The 18,824-nt window shown below is 42.4% G+C and overlaps 1 protein-coding gene across 2 annotated transcripts in view; it reads left to right on the top strand.

Moving 5' to 3' along the window:
- Positions 1-18,824, top strand: part of LOC136863103 (serine/threonine-protein kinase NIM1) — a 789,590-nt gene that overhangs the window by 115,060 nt on the left and 655,706 nt on the right. For both annotated transcript variants that reach the window (XM_067139438.2, XM_067139441.2), the window contains exon 2: positions 17,315-17,380. The gene's annotated coding sequence lies outside the window, so the exon portion shown is untranslated. The remainder of the gene's footprint in view (positions 1-17,314; positions 17,381-18,824) is intronic.

Here is an 18,824-nt window from a genome sequence, read left to right on the forward strand (position 1 = left end):
CTAACCGGCTTGCCGGCGGACTTGAGGGAAATAAAATACCTCTCGCGGACCAAACACACTACCTCTTGCGGGTAGGGGACGCACATGTAGAATACACCCGCGGTATCCCCTGCATGTCGTAAGAGGCGACTAAAAGGGGCGACCAAGGGATGCTGGTATTAGAACCATGAAACTACTATTGATTAATACCATCACGCGGGGAACACCATGGGTCGCCTTTACTTACGAGTAGTACCACTATATTTAATACACAAAAGGTTTGTGATTAGTAGCAGCAGAGAGCGGTTCCCCTGTGGGTTTCCATTACCCGTGATTAGTACCATTGTGAGGAACACCACGGGTCTGGGCGTTGCCTGTGAGTTGTACCACTATAAGAGCGACACCGTGGGTCTGCGTTGCCTGTGATTAGTACCCACTATGTGAGGAACACCACGGGGCCCGTGGGACTGGCACCCGTGCCTAGTACACCTAGGTGAGGAAACTCATCGGTTTGCGTTGGCTACGAGTGGCGCCATTGCGTGAGAAACACCATAGGTCTGCGTTACCTGTGCGAAGTACAATACTTGTGAGTAGTACCACCGTGAGTCTTCGCTACTTTTGATTAGTACCCCAACATGACAAATACCATGGTTCTACTTCACTAGCGATAAGTACCGTTTTGAGGGGCCTTAGACCTGGATTTTGAACCCCTTTAGACATCCAGCATACTCGATACAAGATTTCGCTTTATAAGTGTTCCCTTGGTCAGTAATACTACTACATATGATCTTTTTTGAGTTGGATCCACTGTTTTTTGTTGTTTTGTGGTTTTTTTGGTTTCATGTCCATCCATTCACTCTTCATGACATTTTCTTTATTTTGGTCAGTGGATGATTTTGAACTTTTGTTGTACTTTCCTTTCGTACCATTAGGGGCCGATGACCTCGATGTTAGGCCCCTTTAAACAACAAGCATCATCATCATCATATCTTTTACCGCTATCTTTTGTAAGAAACAGGCTATTCTTACATCTGAATTGCTGTGGACGAAATCACCGACGTTTTGGGCCGATACATTTCAAAATTTGTTGTGAGAAGGCTGAGTTCGGACAGTACATCATTGCCAGCAGAGTTCTAGAACGTAAAGATCACGCAATAATTGCCGGATTCGTTAATGACGGTCTAAAAGCTTTGTAACCTGGAGTGTACAAGAAGAAAGAGTTATTTTAATGTAGGCCTACATTGACTGAGCAGCCTATACATTAAGGGCTGCAAATGCACTTAAACTATTCTATTCCCACTTCATCCATTTCACTTGTTTGGCCCATGCTAGTCACCGAGTTGCAGAACGGGTACGAAGTCACTTCCTTCACGTCAATGAATTTGCTTCTTCAACCAAGAAAGTTTTTGTGAAGTTTACCTTATCAGGATCAACTATCAACAGTGACACTTACTCCATAGCCCATATTAACACGAAAGGGCACTTGGATCTAGTAGTAAATTTCTACAATGAACCCCTTCAAGACTGTTGTTGACTCCTCCTCTCCTGAGCCAGCTGTATCGGTGAGGGATACACAGACAATCTTGCAGAATCCTAAATTTGCATGCGATGTTGCGAATATCAAATCTAACTTCGGCTGGATTCCTGAAAACACCGAAAAATTGGGAACTTGTGGACTAACGCTCACGGAATCGATGGAATAATATGTGACGTGAAAAATAAATTTAATGCCGGCCGCGGGACAGTAGATGAAAAAGATTAAAAGTTCAGCTACCGAGCTCGATAGCTGCATTCGCTTAAGTGCAGCCAGTATTCAGTAATCGGGAGATCGTGGGTTCGTGCCCCACTGTCGGCAGCCCTGAAGATGGTTTTCCATGGTTTTCCATTTTCACACCAGGCATATGCCGGGGCTGTACCTTAATTAAGGCCACGGCCGCTTCCTTCCACTTCCTAGGCCTTTCCCATCCCATCGTCGCCATAAGACATATCTGTGTCGGTGCGACGTAAAGCAAATAGCAAAAAAAGAAAAAAATGTTCAGCTTGTTCTTGATAGAAATCCGGTTTAGTCAAATCATCATCAGAGAGTCGCGAGAACCTCCAAAAGACATCGACCCCAGACACATCCATTAGCTTAAGTATGGACAAGTGACCTGCGACATCGAGCGATCATTTTCAGTGTATAAAAATATACAGTACATTCTGATCATCGACGGAATCTGACTGAGAACATACAGAAATGCCTTGCTGGCGAGACCTAGTGTTTACAGTGCACTATGTCTTCTTGTATAGGCTAGAATTAATTGGTTACTTTCACTGACCTGTCTCAGTCTCATCCTTGGCTTTGACAATATTAAAGGGATAGTGGTATGACTGATGCTAATAACATCATTCCTTATGCAGCCCATTCCCGGTTATGAATGGTGTGAAATTATTGCTGACAGGGTCGGTTGATGCGGGCATTTAAGTGGGCTTGGCAGAATGATATGTTATACCAAATTCTGGTTCTGTGAGGAATGCAACGGGAAATTACTTCACTCCTCATTTCCCTTGAAGGCCTTTTCAGTGACCACTAGGCTATCTCTTATAGCTGAGGGTGGAGCTGTTGAGGACATAACCAGATTTCAGGCAGAATACTCACCATATATACACCTTGTAACATACCGTGCATCGCACCTTGGCCGACTCTTACACCCCTATCTAATTTATATTAGATAATGGGTTCGAACCCCACGGTCGGCAGCTCTGAAGATGGTTTTCAGTGGTTTCCTATTTTCACACCAGGCAAATGCTGGAGCTGTACCTTACTTAAGGCCACGGTCGCTTCCTTGCCATTCCTAGCCTTTTCCTATCCCATCGTCACCATAAGACCTATCTGTGTTGGTGCGACGTAAAACAAACTGTGAAATAAATATATATATTGTAATGGTTTAACATGAACTTTCTTTTTATCTTCCATGCTTAATACAAGCATTTTGAAAGCTGCTCGACTAAGTGGTATGTTCCGAGCTGTCAGTGGAGAGATGGCGTGGAATGACATCAGTAGACTTCTTTAAAAGTAAGAAAGATCACAATATGAAGTTAAAGCTGGAATTCAAGAGGACAAATTGGGGAAAATATTCCTTTATAGAAGGGGAGTTAGGGATTGGAATAACTTACCAAGGAGATGTTCAATAAATTTCCAATTTCTTTGCAATCATAGAAAAGGCTAGGAAAACAACATATAGAATCTACCACCTGGGCGACTGCCCTAAATGCAGATCAGTAGCGATTGATTGATTGATTGATTGATTGATTGATTGATTGATTGATTGATTGATTGATTGATTGATTGATTGATTGATTGATTGATTGATTGAAATATTTCTGCGATTTTAATATTACGTATTTATGTGCATATTTCATAGGTTAATAGTACATAAAAATCTGGACTATAGTGATAAACTACGCACTCATTGCAAGCATTCAAAATGAAAATGCAAATATTGTTAGTACGTATGTTAAAGTCACACAATAGAGTACCGGAGTCCAGTAAAAAAGGAAAAATGTCGAAACATGTATTCGCAGCCCAAATCTCCTGCTTGAAAACCAAGGACCTTTACCCTATACTAACAAACACCTCGTGAACTGCTTCATTTCTTGTTTGCAATTTTGCTTTACGTCGCACCGACACAGATAGGTCTATGGCGACAAAGGGATAGGAAAGGGCTAGGAGTGAGAAGGAAGCAGCCGTGGCCTTAATTAAGGTAAACCGCCACCGTTTGTCTGGTATGAAAATGGGAAACCACAGAAAACCATCTTTAGGGCTGCCGACAATGGGGTTCGAACCCACTATCTCCCGAATGCAAGCTCACAGCTGTACGACCCTAACCGCACGCCCACTTGCTCAGTACGAACTGCTTCACATCGAGCTTCGCTTGCCAGGCGTGTCCCTCACTTCACATACTTATTTACCGATTATGGCAGTTTTTCGCCCATTTCATTGTATTCTTTTACGTTGTTCTGATAAGCGGACAGTTGCATTGGTTACTGACAGTCGTATTTCGTCAATAACGTGTTGTTTAGCAATAAGCGAGTTGCACCACTTTTTTGTTGTAGCTGTACCGCCTCGCCCGAGTACTATGACACCCGATACAGTACTTAAAAATTTCATGCGTCAATTTTTGATTGTTCAGCTGTACATGTATCGACATTTAGTACATACCTAGTCCATGTGTTAATAAAATAAGCTGCGATTATCCTTGTAGGATATCATATCGATGGAATTTTCCTCTGTAAGTCTCTTTGGCTCGTCGGTAGATGCACGGACACGGGTCTCTGGCATTTGAGCATTTAAATCACAGCCTGCCACTCCGAGTCACCATCTCACAACCATGAGAACAAGAGACAACTGAACTATGTAACCACAAATACGAAAAGTTTCACAAATAGGAAATTTCCTCTCAGTTTTAATTACTGCGTTAATGGGGTGAAAGTTCCTTATCGGGATCACTGTAAGTACCTAGGTGTTAATATAAGGAAATATCTTCATTGGGGTAATCACATAAATGGGATTGTAAATGAAGGGTACAGATCTCTGCACATGATTATGAGGGTGTTTAGGGGTTGTAGTAAGGATGTAAAGGAGAGGGCATACAAGTCTCTAGTAAGACCCCTAACAGAGTATGGTTCCAGTGTATGGACCCTCACCAGGATTACTTCATTCAAGAACTGGAGAAAGTCCAAAGAAAAGCAGCTCGATTTGTTCTGGGTGATTTCCGACAAAAGAGTAGCGTTACAAAAATGTTGCAAAGTTTGGGCTGGGAAGACTTGGGAAAAAGAAGACGAGCTGCTCGACTAAGTGGTATGTTCCGAGCTGTCAGCGGAGAGATGGCGTGGAATGACATTAGTAGACGAGTAAGTTTGAGTGGTATCTTTAAAAGTAGGAAAGATAATGTAATATATTCAGTTAAAATTATCAGATTTATTTCTAGAACTTGAGATTGTAAACCATGTGATTATAATCAGCTGTATCAGATTGTCACTACGTCAGGATTGGACGATGTGTACGTCATTGGGTCATGTGGCCGTTCAAATAAAGCTTCCTCATTGGCTACTCCTATCTCGCCTATCCACAGCCTAAGCTTTTCCCTTGACCTCGAGTCAATCGTCATGTAGCCTGCACCTGAATAATTCCGACTCCTTAGCTGATGTGGTACTTTAAAAATAACGTGTACTTCTACTGAGTATTTACCTTAAGGTGTTTCATACGTAATAATTGGCGACGAGGTAAAAGTAATCACATTACAGCAAGTGCCACTGCTTCCCCATGTCAACAAATCGTTTCCGGTGTGTTTTCACAGTGAATGATGCAACATAGTATAGTCCATTGTATCGGGCCTCCCGAAGCAACGTAATATTGGGTATGCCTTTCGCTTCATGCCCTTGGACAACAGTTTTTCGCCGCCTTTTCAACTTTAGCTCACTTATATCACGCCATGTCTTTAATTGGTAATATTGGACCATTTGACAGTTCGGAAGAAACTTGGTCAACCTACGTGGAACGCTTTGAATTTTACGTATAGTGCAATGACATTCCCAGTGCTAAAAAGGTTAGTACCTTTCTAACAGTGGTCGGTGTTAAAACCTACAATTTACTGAAAGATTTAATCACCCCTGATAAACCTTCTGAAAAATCCTTTGAAACCATTGTTAAAATTGTCCAAGACCATCTCCATCCTAAAACTTGATTTATAATTGAACGATATAAATTCAGCAGGAGAGATCAATTGGAACATGAGACTGTGTCAGAATATATTGTTCAACTAAAGCAGTTATCCAAGTATTGCGAGTTCTAGGACAAACTTCCTGATTATTTACGGGACAGATTAGTCAGTGGCATCCGTGATGAATCCATCAAAAAACGACTGCCGTCGGAGGAGAACCTCACATTCCAGAAGGCGGAACAGCTGGCGATATCGTTGGAAGCAACTGACAAGGATGCAGTGTCTTTGGCCTGCCACACCACACCAAGACTCCAGAAGTTTACTGCACGGCATTCTCCACGCAGCAGTGTACCTAAAGTGTCATCGCGTGTTGTGAAAGTGTCTCAATGTTTTTGTTGTGGTCATAAATGTGGGCATTCTGCTGCTAAGTGTCGTTATCGTGAATATACACTGACTGACAGTGACAATGCAACACCAAGGAGGAGTGGTTCGAAAGGGATGAAAGTTGGGGAAAAAACAGAGACGGCACGGATGAATAATTGATGTTTATTTCAAACCGATATGCAGGTTACACAATGCGCACGGCATCGACTCAGTAGGATGTAGGACCACCGCGAGCGGCGATGCACGCAGAAACACGTCGAGGTACAGAGTCAATAAGAGTGCGGATGGTGTCCTGAGGGATGGTTCTCCATTCTCTGTCAACCATTTGCCACAGTTGGTCGTCCGTACGAGGCTGGGGCCGAGTTTGCAAACGGCGTCCAATGACATCCCACACGTGTTCGATTGGTGAGAGATCCGTAGAGTACGCTGGCCACGGAAGCATCTGTACACCTCGTAGAGCCTGTTGGGAGATGCGAGCAGTGTGTGGGCGGGCATTATCCTGCTGAAACAGAGCATTGGGCAGCCCCTGAAGGTACGGGAGTGCCACCGGCCGCAGCACATGCTGCACGTAGCGGTGGGCATTTAACGTGCCTTGAATACGCACTAGAGGTGACGTGGAATCATACGCAATAGCGCCCCAAACAATGATGCCGCGTTGTCTAGCGGTAGGGCGCTCCACAGTTACTGCCGGATTTGACCTTTCTCCACGCCGACGCCACACTCGTCTGCGGTGACTATCACTGACAGAACAGAAGCGTGACTCATCGGAGAACACGACGTTCCGCCATTCCCTCATCCAAGTCGCTCTAGCCCGGCACCATGCCAGGCGTGCACGTCTATGCTGTGGAGTCAATGGTAGTCTTCTGAGCGGACGCCGGGAGTGCAGGCCTCCTTCAACCAATCGACGGGAAATTGTTCTGGTCGATATTGGAACAGCCAGGGTGTCTTGCACATGCTGAAGAATGGCGGTTGACGTGGCGTGCGGGGCTGCCACCGCTTGGCGGCGGATGCGCCGATCCTCGCGTGCTGACGTCACTCGGGCTGCGCCTGGACCCCTCGCACGTGCCACATGTCCCTGCGCCAACCATCTTCGCCACAGGCGCTGCACCGTGGACACATCCCTATGGGTATCGGCTGCGATTTGACGAAGCGACCAACCTGCCCTTCTCAGCCCGATCACCATACCCCTCGTAAAGTCGTCTGTCTGCTGGAAATGCCTCCGTTGACGGCGGCCTGGCATTCTTAGCTATGCACGTGTCCTGTGGCACACGACAACAAGTTCTACAATGACTGTCGGCTGAGAAATCACGGTACGAAGTGGGCCATTCGCCAACGCCGTGTCCCATTTATCGTTCGCTACGTGCGCAGCACAGCGGCGCATTTCACATCATGAGCATACCTCAGTGACGTCAGTCTACCCTGCAATTGACATAAAGTTCTGACCACTCCTTCTTGGTGTTGCATTTGCTCTGTCAGTCAGTGTATTTGCAATTTTTGTCGGAAGAAGGGTCATTTAGAGAGGGTTTGCAAGTCAAAAAATAAGAGCAAGTCTCAATTTCAGGTAAAACCAAACATGCTTACAAACAATCCTTCATTTTCTAAGGGAACTAAGAATCAGCAGGAAAACAGACTTAGACCCAACCAGCACTATGTAGACTTACATGAACCCAATGTTAGTCAAGAAAACTTGTGTGATGAAGTTTATGATCTTTCTAACATTTTTCAGTGTGGTGTAAATGATCAAATCATTCAGCCAAAGTTAGTCAAAATAACAAAATTTGAGCCAATTAGAGTAAATGTAATTGTTGAAGGAAAGCCAATTAATTTTGAAGTAGGCTCTGGTGCTTGTGTGTCTGTTGTTTCTGAAAAATTGTATAAGGCTAACTTAAGTCATGTAACATTGATTCCCACAGACTTAGTTTTAAATTCTTACAGTATCGAGAAAATCACGCCTGTGGGTAAGTTGGAAGTGAATGTTAAATATCAGTCCCTTGAAAAGAGTTTAGATTTGTATGTTATTAGTAATGGATCTAATCCTCTCATGGGGCGTGATTGGATAAAAGAGCTCCAAGGTGTTATACGCATTCCCAGCAGTGTAAACAACGTAAACTTTTCGAATGTAAAAACCAATCAAGAGTCTAAATTAGTGCAAGACTTATTTAGTGAATTTCCAGAGGTATTCACTAGTAAGTTAGGCTGCTTTAAAGGAGACCCAGTAAAACTAAACCTTAAGCCAAATTCAGTACCTAAGTACCATAAACCTAGGTCAATACCATATTCTTTAAGAGAAAAGGTACCGGGCGAGTTGGCCGTGCGCGTAGAGGCGCGCGGCTGTGAGGTTGCATCCGGGAGATAGTAGGTTCGAATCCCACTATCGGCAGCCCTGAAGATGGTTTTCCGTGGTTTCCCATTTTCACACCAGGCAAATGCTGGGGCTGTACCTTAATTAAGGCCACGGCCGCTTCCTTCCCACTCCTAGCCATTTCCTGTCCCATCGTCGCCATAAGACCTATCCGTGTCGGTGCGACGTAAAGCAACTAGCAAAAAAAAAAAAAAAAAAAAAAAAGAGAAAAGGTTAAACAAGAGTTGAAAAGTTTAGTGGATGAGGAAATTCTTTCCCCAGTATCTTAAAGTGAATGGGGCACTCCGATTGTTCCAGTATTAAAAAAGAATGGTAAAATCCGTATTTGCGGAGATTTTAAGGTCACTTTAAACCCCTTTCTAGAAGTAGACAGACGCCCAATACCTAGAATTGAAGACATCTTTGTTGTCTTACAAAAGGGAATTCAGTTTTCTAAAATAGATTTGTCATCAGCTTACATGCAGTTGTGGTTAGAGGAAGAAAGTAAAAAAAAAACTATCTACTATAAGTACACATAAAGGGTTATTTGCTTACAACCGTCTTTGTTACGGAATTTCGTCAGCACCGGGTATTTTTCAAAGAGTTATTGATCAAATACTACAAGGGATACGAGGTGTGGCCTCATTCCTTGACGATATTGTGACTGGAGCAAATAAAGCAGAACATTTGTCAAGATTAAGAGAAGTTTGTAGACGCTAAAGTAGTCATGGGTTGACTGTTGGTAAAGATAAGTGCAAGTTTTTCTGTGACTGTCTAGAATATTTAGGCTGTCATAAGTAAAGATGGTTTAGCTACAGCCAGTCATAAGGTCAAAGCAGTTGTTGAGGCTCCAGTTCCTAAAGATGTTACACAGCTTAAAGGATTTCTTGGTCTTGTGAACTACTATGCTAAATTTATCCCCAATGTAGCCACTGTTCTTACGCCCTTGTACCAGCTTCTTAGAAAAGATGCAGATTTTCACTGGAATTTAGCTTGTCAAAAATCTTTTGAATTAGTCAAAGTAAAATTAGTTTCGGCTAAGGTACTAGCACATTACAACCCTGACTTACCAATCAAGTTGTCATGTGACGCGTCACCGTACGGCATTGCAAGTGTTTTAAGTATAATAGAAAAAGATGGTACTGAGAGACCAATTTCTTTCGCAAGTAGAGTCTTAAACTCAGCTGAAAAAACTACTCTCAAATTGATAAAGAAACCGTGAGCATTGTGTATTGTGTAAAGAAGTTCAATCAGTATCTAAGGGGAAGACATTTTACTCTGTGTACAGATCACAAGCCGCTTTTAACCATTTTTGGTCCAAAAAAGGGTTTACCAGCCTTTGCAGCAGGTAGATTGCAACGCTACGCATTGTTTCTGTCAGGTTATGACTATGACATTCAGTATGTTAAATCTCAATGCCATGGCAATACAGATGGCTTATCTAGGCTACCTTTATCAGCCAATCATTTTGAGGACTTTGATGTTAGTTTAGAGTACGTAGGTAGTTATTTACAATGCAGAATGGAATCTGATGTTCCCATAAACTTAAACGATATACGTATTGAGACCCAAAAAGACCAGGAGTTAAACAAAATCCTAGGTTATGTGTTGTACGGATGGCCTACTACGCCAAATCCAACTTTAATGAACTTTGTTAAAAGGCAAGCTGAGCTAACTGTAGAAAAAGGAATTTCGATGTGGGGTTACAGGGTTGTAATTACAAGATCCTTGAGAAAGTCCTTATTAAATGAATTAAATGAATTACACAGTGGACACCTCGGAGTAGTTAAAATGAAATCATTAGCTAGATCGTGCTTATGGTGGCCTTCAATTGATAAGGACATCGAGGCAGTAGCCAGCAGTTGTTCAGCGCGTCTTGCCCAGCGAGAAAGTTCTAATAGAAGTACACTTCATGTATGGGAATTTCCACCCAATGTATGGCAAAGAATTCACATAGATTTTTTAGGACCCTTTAAAGGAAAACTGTATTTGATTGTGATGGACGCTCATAGCAAATGGTTGGAAATTGAAACAGTTAACTCGACTTCAGCTAAGCAAGTCATTGAGAAATTGCGTCCCATGTTTTGTAGATTTCGTCTTTCCGAACTCATTGCTAGTGATAATGGCCCTCCCTTTTCCTCTGAAGAATTTTCTCGATTTTGAAACAAAACGGGATAAGGCAAACGCTGATAGCACCATACCATCCTTCTTCTAACGGGCAGGCTGAGAATGCAGTTAAAACTGTTAAAAAACGTTTAAAATGTGCAATGTTTGAACATGAAGATGTAAATTTAGCTTTGAGTAGATTTTTAATAGCTTATCGTAACGCTTTACACAGCACTACTAATAAAACTCCTGCTAAGCTAATGTTCAATCGTCCTTTGAGAACTAAGTTGGATTCGATCAGACCTAATTTGTAGAAAGCTGTAGCAAATAAACAGGACGAACAAATAATTAATGCAGGAGGTAGTTACACTAGGCAATTAACTATAGGACAATCGGTATTAGCTAAAGACTACAGAGGAAGAGATAAGTGGGTAGAAGGTGGATTATACATAGACTAGGCCCAGTTACGTATTTAATTCAACTCGAGTCTGGGTTGGCTTGGAAAAGACATATAGACCAGCTAATAGGGTTACGGTCAGGGCCAGTTGCTTTTAGCACTGACCACTGTAGGGCAAATCCTTTACAGCGAGGGACGTCACAGTTAGTTGACTCTCCCTCACTGACCACTCCTCTGCTTACACCAGCCTCTGAGTGCCAACAGAGTTCTCCTACTTCTCGCTTCCCGCCCCCCTTACAACCTGCATCGCCCCAACGTCATAGTCCAGTTGCAGCTAGCAGACGATCTCTGCAACCCTCACAGCTAACTGTTACGTCACCTGTCGCAACTAGACGCTATCCAATTCTAGACAGGAAACCTATTGTAAGGTTCAATTCAGAGTAGGTCACTCTTTTGTATTGTATAGAAAGATAGTATGTTAATTTAAATTGATGTGATTTTTCATATTGTATGGTTGTTTATAAATGATACACAATCATACATAATCACCTTTTGTATTTGGTATATATTGGTGTGTTTTGTGTTTTCTAATGAATGCGTATACTGCATTGGCCTGATCTGTTGTAGTCAAGACTTAAGGAGGAAGGAATGTAATATATTCAGTTAAAATTATCAGATTTATTTCTAGAACTTGCGATTGTAAACCATGTGATTATAATCAGCTGTATCAGATTGTCACTACGTCAGGATTGGACGATGTGTACGTCATTGGGTCATGTGGCCGTTCAAATAAAGCTTCCTCATTGGCTACTCCTATCTCGCCTATCCGCAGCCTAAGCTTTTCCCTTGACCTCGAGTCAGTCGTCATGTAGCCTGCACCTGAATAATTCCGACTCCTTAGCTGATGTGGTACTTTAAAAATAACGTGTACTTCTACTGATTATCTACCCTAAGGTGTTCCATACGTAACAGATATATGAAGATAAACTCAGAATTCAAGAGGAGAAATTGGGGCAAATATTCGTTTATAGGAAGGGGAGTTAGTGATTGGAATAACTTACCGAGGGAGATGTTCAATAAATTTCCAATTTCTTTGAAATCATTCAAGAAAAGGCTAGGAAAACAACAGATAGGGGATCTGCCACCTGGGCGACTGCCCTAAATGCAGATCAGTATTGATTTATTGAATCAGACCATATTTATGTATTCCTAATAGCGTACGAAAATAAACTGAATATGTGATTCAAAATAATATTAAAGGATATTGAAACTAAAATTTTGAAAAGAAAAATGGAGAGTCTGCTCTAACTCTCAGCTAGTAAAATGTCCCGAAGTAAATTCCTACCTTCGTATTCCCCGAGGTTCTGCAGCTCTTTTCAATCACACACCAGCACACCCGCCAATCTAAAAATTGTGAGAGGGTGGAGAATCGAGGACGACACTGAGTAGCGCTAAACGTTATACTGCGCGGGTTGATGATGATGATGATACCTGTACATAAACAGAAGGGTGCAATCATCATAAACAATAATGGTATAGTTTTACATTTTATGGTTTTCGGAGGTGACGACGTGCCGGAATATTTTCCTGCCGGAGTTCTTGCACGTGCAAGTAAATCTAACGACACAAGACTTGCGTATTTGAGCACATTCAAATACCACCGGACTGAGCTGCGATCGCGCCTGCGAACTTGGGCTCTGTAGTCCAGAGCTCCGCTGTCTGAGCCACTCAGCTCGGCCACTGTTGGTAACACGACGATCTTATTTTCCTTCAGATGTAAAGACTGTGAGCTTGTGCTCGGCCAGAGGACAGGAAGAGCTGCTAATGGAGTGTAGCTCCTCTCCTCCAGTGCTGTGCCAATCTGTGCTAATTGCACAACCTTCACCTTGAATATGCACTCATTAGCTCTCAACTACAGGATCACCGGGCGAGTTGGCCGTGCGCGTAGAGGCGCGCGGCTGTGAGCATGCATCCGGGAGATAGTAGGTTCGAATCCCACTATCGGCAGCCCTGAAAATGGTTTTCCGTGGTTTCCCATTTTCACACCAGGCAAATGCTGGGGCTGTGCCTTAATTAAGGCCACGGCCGCTTCCTTCCAACTCCTAGGCCTTTCCTATTCCATCGTCGCCATAAGACCTAACTGTGTCGGCGCGACGTAAAGCCCCTAGCAAAAAAAAAAAAAAAAAAAAAAAAAAACTACAGGATCAGATGGTGTCAGTGGTGCTTGGCTCGCGCTAGAGAGCGCGGTATCACGCCTCAGCGCAGTGACGAATGTGCTATACCGTAAAGTGTATTATTGTTTTCGGATAAATGATTCCAGGAATTACATGAAAGTTTACTTTTCAAAATAATTTAATATGAATATATAATTATATAAACGAGAAACACAATGGTAACTTGCTTTCAGCAATATATATACCAATACTTTTACAAATAATATATTAATTTAGTGTCATTACGTATTTGCATAATAAAATGAATGAAATGGGCATTTTTCTAATGAGGATACACCTGAAAGTACAACGATATGACTATTATTAATGTTGTGCCTGTGCCGCGAGACGTGAAATTAATAGACAGATCGTTCTACTTGAATGCAGCCGAAATACAGATGTCAAATGACTATCGCTAACTTGAGATCTATGACCGGTGTTACATACTTAGAATGCAGAGGAAACCTGCTCCGATAAGTATTTGGTACCGAACATAGGCCTACACATTATTCTCATATTGCCGCTCTACATTATTTTTGTTTTTGGTGAAGACAATGCCACAAACCAAACATGTTGATCTTTCATCCATTTCTTTCTGGTGTATGAAGTATCTCTGAGTTTAAATTTCTGACTGTCTCCTTCCTCACTTGGCTGCGTCCATGTCCGTATTGCAAGATAGAAGAAGTCCATCACTTACTTTACTGTACCAATACCGGACAGCTTGCAGTTTTCAGCGAGAAAGTCGCCTATTTGGCACGGTGTGGCTAATTCTGCGATAGCATATTGCCACTTGTATGGTTCTTGGTCCACTGGCGTGTTGTTTATAATGTACCAGTGTTTGTCCCTAAATAGTCTTCCATTGCAGTGACAATCCAAGAAACAAGTTATGCGTTGAAGACATTACCTAGCGAGATGGGAACTGATAACGACCGCAAGTATTAAAAATCAGAATCTCGCATTTTTCTTGAGGTTCACTTCTATGTCCCTTATATTAAGAAGTCAGTAAAATACTGAGCTTTGCATCCGGGAGATAGTAGGTTCGAATCCCACTATCGGCAGCCCTAAAAATGGTTTTCCGTGGTTTCCCATTTTCACACCAGGCAAATGCTGGGGCTGTACCTTAATTAAGGCCACGGCCGCTTCCTTCCAACTCCTAGGCCTTTCCTATCCCACCGTCGCCATAAGACCTATCTGTGTCGGTGCGACGTAAAACCCATAGCAAAAAAAAAATACTGAGCTGTTATTGGGACGTAAAACCAACAATATTAACAAATGTTGAACTCTTCATGCACTCAAACTTGAGGGCCGTAATGTTAAGTAGTACCGTAAATTTCGCACGTGAAAGTTTGTGGGCCGGTAGCGTAATGATTATCGCGGTCGTCTTCGAGTTGAAAGACACGATTTTCGGCCCAGTCTGTTTCAATTTATTTTTTGCTGTAATAAAATCATTTCAGTGTATTATTGGCGTAGGGTTGAACACCCGTTCAAAAAAAAGTTAATACGTATGATAATGCCTCCGTAATGTAGTGGTTAGTGTGATTAATGCTATCCCCGAGGCCCGGGTTCGATTCCCGGCTAGGCCACGAAAATTGAAAAGTGATATGAGGACTGGAACGGGGTCCACTCAGCCTCGGGAGGTCAGTTGAGTAGAGGGTGGGGGATTCAATTCCCTCCTCGGTGTGCCTCGAAGTAGTTTTCCGTGGTTTCCCACTTCTTCTCCAGGTAAAACGCCGGGATGGTACCTAACTTCAGGCCACGGCCACTTCCTTCCTCTTCCTTGTATATCCCTTCCAATCTTCCCATCCCTCACAAGGCCCCTGTTCAGCATAGCACGTGAGGCCGCTTTGGCGAGGTACTGGTCGTCCTCTTCAGTTGTATTCCCGCGACCCAAAGTCTCACGCTCCAGGTCACTGTCCTTGAGGCGGTAGAGTTGGAATCCCTCGCTGAGTCGAGGGAAAAACCAATCCTGGAGGGTAAACAGCTTAAGAAAGGAAGAAAGAAAGAAAGAAAGAAAGAAAGAAAGAAAGAAAGGAAGTGTGATAATTCTTCATGCATAAAGTTGTGGAAGAGACATTAGGAGATTTTTTGCTTGTACTTATTTAACGTCACAATAACACATAGAAAGTTTTCGGCGACGTAAGGATGGGAAAGGGCTAGGATTGGGAAGTTAGTGGCCGTGGCCCCAAATTTGCCTGGTGTGAAAATGGAAAATCATTGAAAACCTTCTTAAGGGCTGCCGGCAGTGGGGTTAGAACACTCTCTCTCCCGAATGCAAGCTCACTTTTTGAGCCGTTAAGTGTAAAAAATATGTACTCTTGTAAGGATACAAAGGAAGAAATAAGGTTAATTGATTTCCCCTGAAATTAATGCTACATTAATGTAATGCATTCTCCGTCTGCTGACTAACTAGAGTGCGGCGGTGTGATGTTGCCGGGCGCCTGATCCCAGCCTGGCATTGCAGGAAGCCGTGGTCAGTTCCGAATGTAGCTCTTCGGAGCAGTAACGGACAACCATTTGCCTTGTTTGATACAGTCAGTATATCTGACACACTGTAGTTCCTGTACCTAAATGTATTTTAGGTACGAAGAGTCATGTTACACGACAAGGCTCTGCAATAAATAAGAAGAAGATGTAGTGTTTGCTATTAACATTTTAGTAAAAAGAATGCCAAATACTGATTGCAGACTGTATAAAAATGTATGCAATGCATTAGTTACACCTAAGATTTTGTAGGGAGCAGAGATCTGGGGAGTTGAAGAAAGAGTTTCCATAATTAATGTAATCACTATAGAATCTGCTAAAATAATTATGGGTTTACTCATAAGTAATCAGAAGCCTGTGGATTAAGGATGATGTGTAATGGTGAAAGTTTACATGGCGATATTGTTAAAAAGGTATTAGGTATGGCTAAGACTGAAGTTGCGATCAGGTGGTGAAATGTTAAATACAGCTTTCCTACACCAAATGGAATATCAAAATCGAGGATACTGGGAGGATGGGGTACGAAAATTTCTGGAAATGGTAGGAAAAGGATTGTACAGAACACCAGATAATATCCTATGTAAAAAAGTAGTAGTTCTAAGAGTTAAGGATTTCGAAAAGCAACAAATTGCTTCACTGTGCAAAAATAAGAGGACACTGGGAGAATTTTGCAATGTAGGTCTAATTGGGAGAATGAGAACAAAAGTAGATAACATGGCAAACAAAGGAAATGAGGGGTATAATGTGGTGGTTAATGGGGGTACACAAAAATAAAGCCTACGGGAAAGATAACGATGAAAAAAATGCGTTCTATGGTCTAAAGAAATGGGTCTAGAACATCTTGTAAATACTGTTTAGAAACAATGGAAGTAAGGGAGAAATGTATGGATGAGGGTGATATAAGGAAAACTCAAAACAAAGTTCAGTTGTATACAATTGTAAAGTTATTGAAGAGTAAGTGGATGCACCCGGGAAGAACTGCAAAATTATTCAACATTATTAAGAGAATGTGATGAAATAAATTGATAAAAGAAAAATAATTGATACAAGCTAGCTAAAAACAGAAATGTGCGTAAGCCAAACCAGGTAATATAATTTAGTTGAATTCTAGAGCAATTAGGTACGTAGATTATAGTTATAATTAATTAATAATTAATATATAATTACTAATCACCGTCGTATTCTAATTAGTTTACAAGGTTCTTGACAGTTGAATACTAATATTCACTTGATATGTCGGACATACTACAGAGGGACTGAGAATGACTTTGGGAGTTCACGGTTTTTGGGTATGGTATGGACCTCTATAGCAGGTCTGAAAAGCTTGATTTGATTTCTTCTTTACAATAATGACTCTGATACTTCTTTCAGGTCATTCCTTCTTTGTTCAATTTCTAGTCACTTACAAGTGTTAAAGTTTAGTTATTACCTTAACTCTGTTTCCTGACACTTTATTCTAGTGCATGTTTCTCAGCTATTCTATATCGTTTAAAATTATTCGTAATTGCATGTGTCCAAAGAAAAGATTACAATAAACAAAACCCTCTCCCTAATCTGTTGTTCCGAGATTATGGGAAATGGGTATTACCTTACCTTATCTTAAATAAGAGGAAGGAAATTCCCTCTTCTTCTGTGGTTTTAGTTGGAATATTCACTCATCCACTGTCCTACAGTTGTGAGAGATAAGTTCTAATAAACCGTTTTCTTTCAGGGTCGTCTTCCCGCAGCACTGCCATCTGTTTATCAGAAGAAGGGAATCACAATTCTTTCATGCGAGGTAAGGAGGTCTGCTTTCCCTTTATGTTCAGCCTGTCAGAATAAAAGTGTTTCATGTTGTATTCAAAGCTCAGCAGTATTACTGGAGTGAAGAGTGGAGATGTAATCATAGAGTATAGACAGGCGGAAGTGGTTAACTCTGTGGTTTTGCTGTAAGATTTGCTCTGGACGGCTGAGGTGGAATTTACATTTTAAATATCGCATGGTGTCAAGAAGGGAATCCGACATTAAACAGCTGGCTAAACGAGACAACTTGGCTCCAATTGCTCCTTGGGTGAATGGTCGGCATTGAGGTTCTCGATTTAGAAGGAACCGGGTTCGATTCCCGGCCGAGTCGGGAATTTCAGTCATATCTTCTCAATTCGTCTGTCTCGGCGACTGGGTGTTTGCACACCTCTTCATCCACACACAACACACCACACTATAGTAAGACCCTGGAAACCACGCGATGTAAGCGCGATTTCCCTGAGCTGGTGTTACAGAGAGAACAGGACGAGTATGAGACAGTAGACAGTGAACGCGTTTTTGCTTTTGCTTTTTTTGCTAGTGGCTTTACGTCGCACCGACGACGATGGATGGCGACGATGGAATAGGAAAGGCCTAGAAGTTGGAAGGAAGCGACCGTGGCCTTAATTAAGGTACAGCCCCAGCATTTGCCTGATGTGAAAATGGGAAACCACGGAAAACCATCTTCAGGGCTGCCGACAGTGGGATTCGAACCCATTATCTCCCGGATGCAAGCTCACAGCCGCACGCCTCTAACCACACGGCCAACTCGCCCGGTGTTGCTTTTTCTTTCCTTTCACCATGAACAACTTTGATTTTAGCACTTGCCATTACTTAACACACGGAAATAATATTGCACTTGAGATAGAATAAATTGTATTCTGACAAAGACGTCAGCAAAAAAATCTTACACCCAATGCAGTGCCAACACTCAACGTACAATGAGAGCCGGCCGCACTGGCTATTTAGGCCTAGTTCCCGCCAGCACAGATCACGGTGTTGCCAAGCCGAGCGCTGTGATAAAGCACAGAGCTAGACCACTCCAGTGATGGCTTAACGGAAACGTCTCCTGTGACAAGCTAGGCAAGCACTATTCTGCAACATTGGGCGATCTTCACTTCGACTGGCTCGTGACGGGGCACTCCTCTGTACAGATTAGAAAGCTATTGGACTTGCATGATTAGGAACAGAAGGGCTGGAGTTAGTTGTTCGAAGTTCGCATTTCTTGCGGGGTTTCACTTGGAGTTGCCGAGTTCTAACAGCCATTTCAGAAACACACGATAGTGAATACTTAGGGTTGGCGTCAGGAACGGTATATGGCCATAAAACTGATCTAGCCCATAGGCTATGTGTGCACACATCTCACCCATGACCCCACCTTCCCCTTCACTTAATTCCTTTGATTTCTAAGCGGAACATAGAGCTCAACCAAATTTCCC

The sequence above is a fragment of the Anabrus simplex genome, chromosome 2, assembly GCF_040414725.1.
Source record: "Anabrus simplex isolate iqAnaSimp1 chromosome 2, ASM4041472v1, whole genome shotgun sequence".
Taxonomy (NCBI): domain Eukaryota; kingdom Metazoa; phylum Arthropoda; class Insecta; order Orthoptera; family Tettigoniidae; genus Anabrus; species Anabrus simplex.